The sequence below is a fragment of the Brachyhypopomus gauderio genome, chromosome 6 (assembly GCF_052324685.1).
Source record: "Brachyhypopomus gauderio isolate BG-103 chromosome 6, BGAUD_0.2, whole genome shotgun sequence".
NCBI lineage: Eukaryota > Metazoa > Chordata > Actinopteri > Gymnotiformes > Hypopomidae > Brachyhypopomus > Brachyhypopomus gauderio.
In genome coordinates this window covers 22,798,816-22,807,167 of record NC_135216.1, presented here as the reverse complement: position 1 = coordinate 22,807,167, position 8,352 = coordinate 22,798,816, and positions in this window count along the sequence as shown.

The following is an 8,352-nucleotide window of genomic DNA, read 5'->3' as shown; positions in this document are numbered from 1 at the left end:
GATTAGATTAGCTCCTCTTAATGACGACCACCGATCAATCACTATTGATCAGCTTTTCCTTTTTCATATGCTCCAACGCCCGAGGATGCAGTCACCATCTCTTCACCTCCTCACCTTCTTACTTGTCATTCACTGAAGTCTGTTTTTCCATCCACCTGTCAGTCCATCTGTCCATCTTCACAATATGTCCGTGTGATGCTCTATCAAGCTAGTGATAAAAACTACAAGAATCTGTTTTCCCAGGTTTTTAGTAGAGTTGCTTTTTTTTTGGACATACAGAACAACGCTCTCTCCTCAAGATACTCCTCCAGAACCACTGTTTATTCATTGAGACCCAGAGATCTTCAGCTGTCTGACTCATTTGACGGCTCAGAAATAGATAGTGGTGCAAAAGCATTCCATCTCTACCTGAATCTTCTCATGTTCATCGGTGCGGATCCCTGAGCTGTGCCCATCGAGCGTCGGGGTCCATGCCAAACTGCCTCACAGGCGAAGCTTAACTCTGAGGCAGTGCCTAAAGCTGACAAAATCACACCAGATCAGGATCAGTTATTCTCACAGAGTCACGCACGCTCCCGTACTCCCCATTGGCCAGTTATCCTAGCATAGCCATTAACTCTATGTTAATCAATGTAAGAGAATGGAACATCCATGTGCACTTGGTGCAAGATTTATATGGTTAATTAAACCTGAGAATTGCTTGCCACCTTCCCCTCTTCCCCACACACACACTCTTTGCCCCCCGCCTTCCTCCCCCCCCCCCCCCCCACCACCACCACGTCTGCCACCGCACACCAGCAGGGGGTAATAATGCAGTGTAAGCCGAGTTCTCGGTAAAGGAGAGCATAAATAAATAAATCGCTAGCTCACGCCACACATCAAAGGAGAACCACGCTAACATCTCCGCTCTGTCCTGCAGACTCCAGCGCTCCCACAGATAAACATCTCGTCGGGCGAGACCTCCAAGTCCCGAAGTCACGGCACCATTAACGTTACGACGGCACAAAGCAAAGCTCTAATAGCACAGATAATGAAATTGTCTACAGGGTCTAAATGGCTGACAGGGCTTTTGAGCGGCCCGTCACCACAGACGGCTGGAGGGGATTAGACGGCTTTGCCAGCGCTGGGAACCCCTGAGGCTGATGGGAGAAAACCGCACTGTCAGCTTGGTCTGAGAGCCGAGAGCAATGCTTGTCAGGGAGCTGTAATAGTCACAGAGAGATTATCCCGCCAACCTGTGCAACAGCGGCGGGCAGCGTGTGTGTGTGTGTGTGTGTGTGTGTGTGTGTGTGTAAGCCACGGCCGCTTTCCAGTGCCCACTGATTAGAACCTTTCTTTTGTCTTCCCAGAATAAGACTGAATACAAATCTCACAGCTCACGAGCAGCTTCACCGACGTGCTCCTAATTCTCCGTATCGTCCTCAGACCTTACAAGATTCTTCACGATGCCGTAGGCTAAATATACGGATATAACCCATAATCACACCTACTCAAGCATTCAACCTTATAGCTGTATTCCCGGTCATGCTTCATCTGATAATGGCGAGTCCCTTCCTCGTCGCGGCCACGTCTTACGCCGCACGTGTGTTATTTAGATTTATGTGCAAATGAACAAAGGCGTCAGCTCAGTATCCTCCCACTCACGTTAACGTCCTGTATGGTTAGGCCTTCCCGCTCTTTCTGCATCTTTTATTCATGGCGACGGTGCTGAGGTGGGGACGCGCAGGGGAAGAGATCGCTCAGTGTGACAACGCAGTCGGCCACGTGCTGAACCTTGACACTGCACCGATGGATCAGTACAGAAGGTGGCTTGTTTGTTTTTGCACTGATGGGGCATTTGTTCTTGCTCTGAAGGGGCATTTGCAAGGCAAGAGCTCCTTTGTAGCAAGGTTTTCTTTTTTTTTTACGTTAAATGCTTTTTTGTTTTGGGTTTGTGAAACACTTCAACGCAAAATGGGTCCTGAAGTGAAGAAAATCTGAGAAATAATGTTCCGGCAAATCTGAATTATTTATTTGTTTTTCAAGGAGGCAGCCTAATATATTTATGCATGGTTGCACAGACCAACTCCAGAGATGGAGAGAAGAGAAGAGTAATCACACGAGTCTCCAAAGATTGCTGTTAAAACATAGCAAACCTCAATATGCTTTGCAAGTGAGATCGCAAAGGTAAAATGCTGTCTCAATGCTATCTGGCTGGAACATTAAAAAAAAAATCCCCTAACACATGCTCGACTGAGATAGCTATTGATTTCATGTTCATTTCAAATGAAAATAGAGCATGTGTGAGTTTCAGAATGCTACCTTTAGATTTAATCTAGGCAGTATGCATTCTGGTGGTTCAATTTATTTTACTTTATACGTGCTGCATTGTCATATTCTAAGCCATCTTCTTTCATTTCTTGCTTTGCAGCCAAAAGGGTGCAAGTGGGATTCATTACATTTTAACATTTTCTTCAGCAGTTTTGTGGAATAAATGACTACAACTCAGCATCTGCTTGTTTATTTCATTTGCGGCTTAATACAGTGGCCTGTTTTATTGCGATAGACCCACAGCCAGACCAGACACACAGGGAAAATCAAAGCAAGGGGAGCATGAATACTGTCAAGCCCAACCACAGCCAGGTCTTTCATAACAGGTGTGCCCTTTGGTTGCCTAGAAACAGTATCACAGCTGCAACCTAGCCCCGAGCTTCTGCTCTGACGGATGAATGTGTACGCACCTCCGTCTCATTTGGACTTCTCAGCTGTGTGACAAGTTAAAGATTATCCTTTCCCCTGCACGAGGGTTCGTCGTGCATAGCCACCACACAAAACCAGGGCCTTGTTGCTCACCTCTGCCTCGTGCCCCATCAATCAAACCGCAAGGGAAAAACCGTTCATCACTGCTTCTGTGGGCCTTTCGGTTTCTCACCAATTACTCACATTAATTAGATATTATCCCCTGTCCACCACCCAACTTGTCAGTGAAATAATTGTGCTACACTGTTTGAAACGATGGTTTGCTTTATGCGGGTTCCCAGTCCTATGACTCTGTTCCTTAGATCCATCCATCATTAACAGAGATGAATGGGAGTACAATTCCAACTGATGACTGCCAACCCAGCGTGTAGGACTGCTGTTATTGAGCCCCGGGTGCCCCAGACGATAGGTGATGCCTCGACAACCATTTTATCTTCAGTCGCAAAGGGGTCAAGTTCTAGGTCATGTGACCCTGCTAAAAGCAGTGATTGGACGATGGTACTTTTCTTTTTTTCTCTTTGAAAAGGTTGTTAAGGTTTTGCTGGTTGGCTAGACTGGGGCCTGAGTCACTGCAAATGTAGACTAGCAGTATGTGACATATGTTCCTGAAACAGAGAAGCCAACCAATGTAATTGATGCTAATATCATGAGAAAAAGTGAAAGCAGTAGTTTTCTTTAAAATGCTGCTTTTATATTGCATGTAATATATGAATATTCTATGCATAACATCAAATGTTTTTAATCAGACCCACAGTGTGACAACTGAGTGGAATATCACATGCCGATGCATCACATACAAAAATGTAACAAAAATGGAATACAGTTCCATATATAGCTCCAAACCTAAAACTATTTTGTTTCGGACTTGATTAATCTCTCTTTTTAGGGACATACATTAAAAAAGTATGTTAATGTCTAATATTTCAAAGTTCAAAAAATTTTCATTTTATACCAATATATGTATGTTGGCCATACTATAGACATACAAAGATATATTTTTATCTATAGGCTGACATTAACTATACCCTAAGGTAGTCAGTATCTAGCAATTTTTCACCATTCATAGAGCAAGACATTTGTGACTAAGGCTATAGTTTGGTTTTCATCCTGACTGACAACATAAAAACCAACAGATGCTGAAATTTCAGGATCATTTGAAAGTCCCTCATCGGTACGTTTGTACAGTTGTACAATTCCAGTTCTCCCTCTGCTTTCTGTGTCATTATATTGTGTATATCTTTGCTTGAGGAGCATTACTGCAAGTCTACACAAGCAGGCTGTCAATCAAGCATGCTCACTGGAAGATTAGGACGGCTTCCAGACTGATGAGTCTTTTTCCTGAACGTTTGCTGAAATTTTATCACTCTATTATTACAGATATTTTCAATTGTACAATTTGTTCTCTGTGCCTTTACACAAAATATCTTTTGATTTAAAAACATTTGACAATATGAGAAATGTTCTGTGGAAATTTCTGTGGAGATTAATATAGATGTTCTGATGTTCTTTTGGCTTCTTCCGTTTGCTTCTTTCACGTGTCTGCACTTTAAACGACTGCACGCTTGAACTCAAGCTTTTAAAAATGAAGCCAGGACTACTAATTGCGGATATTGGGTTTCTGTATTGATCTCAGGTCTTCCCTTTCCTTCAGTCAATTCAGAGGCCTATGTGGGTGTCTTCATTAGAAGAAAACTCGTAGCAAGATCGTCAGATAAAATTTATAGTATTGATGCAGAGAGTACCCTTTTTATAAGATGAGCCTCCCCTTCTCTTTATCAGCGACTCCTTCCTCCTCCTCTGAGCTGACCTCCCTGCCACCTCTTGTTCTGGACAAAGCCATCCATCTCCTCCTCTTCCCTTCTCTCTCCCATTCAGCTCCCTGTGTTGCTTCTCTATTTATTATCTCATCTGTTCATCTGTCTATACAGCGAGATTTGTTTCTCCTTCAAGCGTCCGCACTCATCCCTGGAGTTTCGGGGCCTGTTTTTCTCCAGGTTCTTCATTAATAAATTGTAAATACTTGCACATAGGGGAGATTGAGTGGCTCTACAGTTGGATTTGCGGAGATGGAGCAGGAAAGCTGGCCACAAGATGTATGTTCTGTTCTCCCCCTCTCTCTCTCGCTCTCTCTCTCTTTCACTCTCGCTCTCTCTCTCTCTCTTCACCTCTTTTCTCTCCCCCTCTGTTCCTCATACACTTGCTTTGTCACTTTAATTTACTCGACAGAGGTGATTACAACGAAAAGCTGGCAAGCCTCCCAGTTGCCACCCCACTTGCCTTATGAATATCTGAATGTCAGCACCTGTCTATTTATAGGTGTCGATCTGTTTACCTGTCTGCCTATCAGGATTTCTCCACCTATCCGGCTCCCTCTGTTAGTTTTTCCTCTGTCTCATCTGCCCTGTCTGTCCATCAATCTGGGTAATGTTGGAATGGGAGGCACACGATGCCTGCGTGTCTCTGCTAGCGCAGGTTATAGAGACGAGGGCCAGGAGACCAGCTGTCTGGGCCGGTTTGTCTGGCTGGTGAATAGGTACAGACTCCAGTCCGAGGGAAAATATGACACCTCAGCTTGAAGATGTAATGGGGTCACATGGGAGCGCAGAGAATGGATTCTTCTAGTGATTCTTCAATCAGTCCAGGCTAAAAATGTGTGCTCAATCGAGATTAATCTGTTTCCTCAGTCATTGAAAAAGCGATGTGTTATTTCAAACTAAGATTCGTATTTCCTGTTTTAAATCCAATTCATATAAATGTTTAAAACTTTATTGTGAGTCTGGTCTTTGTTTTAAATCTAATTCAAATATATTCATAAATATGAAAGGGGGCTATGTTGTCGTGTCATGTGTGATTGACAGTTATTATTCCTTTATGCTCAATTTCAGTTGTAAACTTTTGTGTATTTATGTTTTCTGCTAAGCTTTATACAAATCCTCTGACATTTATCAGTACTTTTGAAGAGGAAACCGAGACCTGACATCTTAGTGTTTGAGGAGACGAATAATATGCAGAGACTGGAATTTAATAGCCTGTTGTTATAGGCTTATCATGGGGTTCTGTATGTCATGTGACACACTGGCTAGGAATCCAATCTGATTATACTGTTACAAGGTTTTGACACCCATCTTTTAACTTAAAATTATGCTACTCCAGTCTCTAAGTTATATTATCAGTTGGAACGTAATCAACAAATTCTAAAAAGAAAATTTTTAGGGCCATGCTGATGCATAAATATGGCAGGAAACTAGATGGTGTTTCGTTCAACTTAGTTGCCCTGTGATATTCATAGAATAAGGGTTGTATTGTAGAATCCGTGATAAGGAAATTACATAAACATGGGTTTAAACTGCTGTAGTTTTAATAATTAGTGGTATAAAAATCAGACAAGTGAGATTCCCTGCATGTCTTATGAGTCTACATATTTAAATTATGAGATATCAGAATAAAATATGCACAGTGCATAAACCTTAACATTTACTTGAAGGTTAAATGTGTATATTCCACAAAAAGATCACAAAAAATGACTCCTCTCCTTCTGAGTCACTCTAACCCAATAATCTGAGATCATCCTAGTCTTCCTAGTGTAGTGTAATTCAAGTGGTTTTCTAACCAACAGATATTTGAAAAGTGAGGAGAAGAGTGCTTTTGAGAAGCATTAGCATGCGATATAATTCTCATGGAGGTCAGGGTCATTATGGAGAATGACAACTTAGGTCCCCCTTGGTGATAGGCCATACACTAGTACCATCTATGCACAAGCAATTGCTCTGAATGTCTCACAAGCAGTTGCTTTAAATAATCCCTGTACCTGACACATTACCAATGAATAAAACGATTCTGAAATATGTTTTGATATGTGAGACTGTGGGTAGTATCCGAGTCTGTTCCTGAGAGACATGTGTCTCCTGAACGGCGGGACATGCTGATAAAGGCCTTCGTGGAGAGAGGCATTTTGATTCTCACACTTTCAGTCACTTTATCAAAGGACAACGTCACAGCTTCCACTGCTGTTATTTGCATGGTGGTGTCAGCGCGTGTTTCTGAGGATCCTGTCTCGAGGAAGATCTGAAACGGGGTGTGTGGAGCGTCTGTGTGTTTTTGAGAGGAAGAGGAAGAGAGCCCATATGCATGTGAGCTAAGATAAGCAGCGATATGGCACCCTTGAGGGGGGCTATAGGCCAGGCCTCAGGCAAAGACAACCATGCTAGGCTCTCAGCTCTGGTAATCGTTTGCCAAGAACACTTCAGACTGAGAATGAGTTTCGTTTGAGATGCTACCAGTGTGTTATCTTCCACAAAAAACCGCATGCTCTTTGGGTCTAAATTTGGCACATAAGGATGTTCAAGCCTTTACGCTTGTTTTCCACTATGCTGAGCTTTGCTGTCAAAATAAAAGACTCTTTGCATTTGCCTTTGACGTTGCCTTGTTTTTCTCCATATCGAAAGGCCTCTTTTTTTCTGAGATCTTATTTAGGGTGTTTGCTTTTCAGACTGACTTCAGAAAAAAACATTTTGGACACAGAATACAACATTTCTTAGTCAGTGGATGTCATTTATGTTTGCTTTTTAGAATATTACAAGATTGCATACATGTGCTGCACAAAGAACAGTCAGGGCAGGATAGTACACAGTAAATCATGGGTTTTCATGGTGAAGGCTGCATGGTTTTGTTTCAGCAAGTGACTTTTCTGAAACCATTACCCATCAGAAGTGATTTTCAGACCTTCCAAAGGTTTCAAGAGTCAAGAGGCTTTTATCATCAATTCAGCTATATATATATGTACGCAGTGGAATGAAATAATTTTCCTGCAAGACCATGATGCAACACAAAAGAAGAACAAAAGTGTCGACAATAAATACCAAATTCAGAGAACATATAGGGCAACACTGACCAGTGCAAGTCACAGATGTTCAAAGGATGTACCATATTGTGATATTTTAACAGATATGCTTGCAGAATACAGCAGCCAGTGCAAGAACACAGTATCTTTCTGTGTAAGAACACAGTATCGTTCAATGGAATACACTATTAGTTCAATATCTGTTTGTCAGTCACTGGGAGTTGTGGAGACTGATGGCCTGGGGGGAAAGAAAGCATTGCACAGCCTGGCTGTATGGGCCCAAATGTTTCAGTACCTCTTCCCAGACAGGAGCAGGAAGAAGAGTTTTTGTGAAGAGTATTTGGGATCATCCACAATGCTGGTGGCCTTGACGAGGCCTGGTATTAATGTCCATGGGGGTGTGGGGCAGTTGGACCCTGACGATGGGACCCACCACAATTATGTTATCTGTGAACTTGATGAGTTTTGCATTGCTGCACAGTTGTGAACAACAATGGACTGAGCACAAAGCCCTGGGGAACCCCTGGGGAAACCCCTGGGAAACTCCTGGAGAGCCCCTGTGGAACCCCTGGGGAAACCCTGTGCTCTGCATGGTAGAGCTTGAGATGTTGATCCCAATCCGGACTGATTGCTAATCAGAGAGTTCAGCATCCTGTTGGTGAGGGAGATGATCAGGCCCAGTAGACTCAGCTTTTCAGTCAGATGTTGAGGAATGGTGGTGTTGAGTGCTTAACTGAAGTCTGTAAACAGCATTCTAATATGTGTGTCCTTTT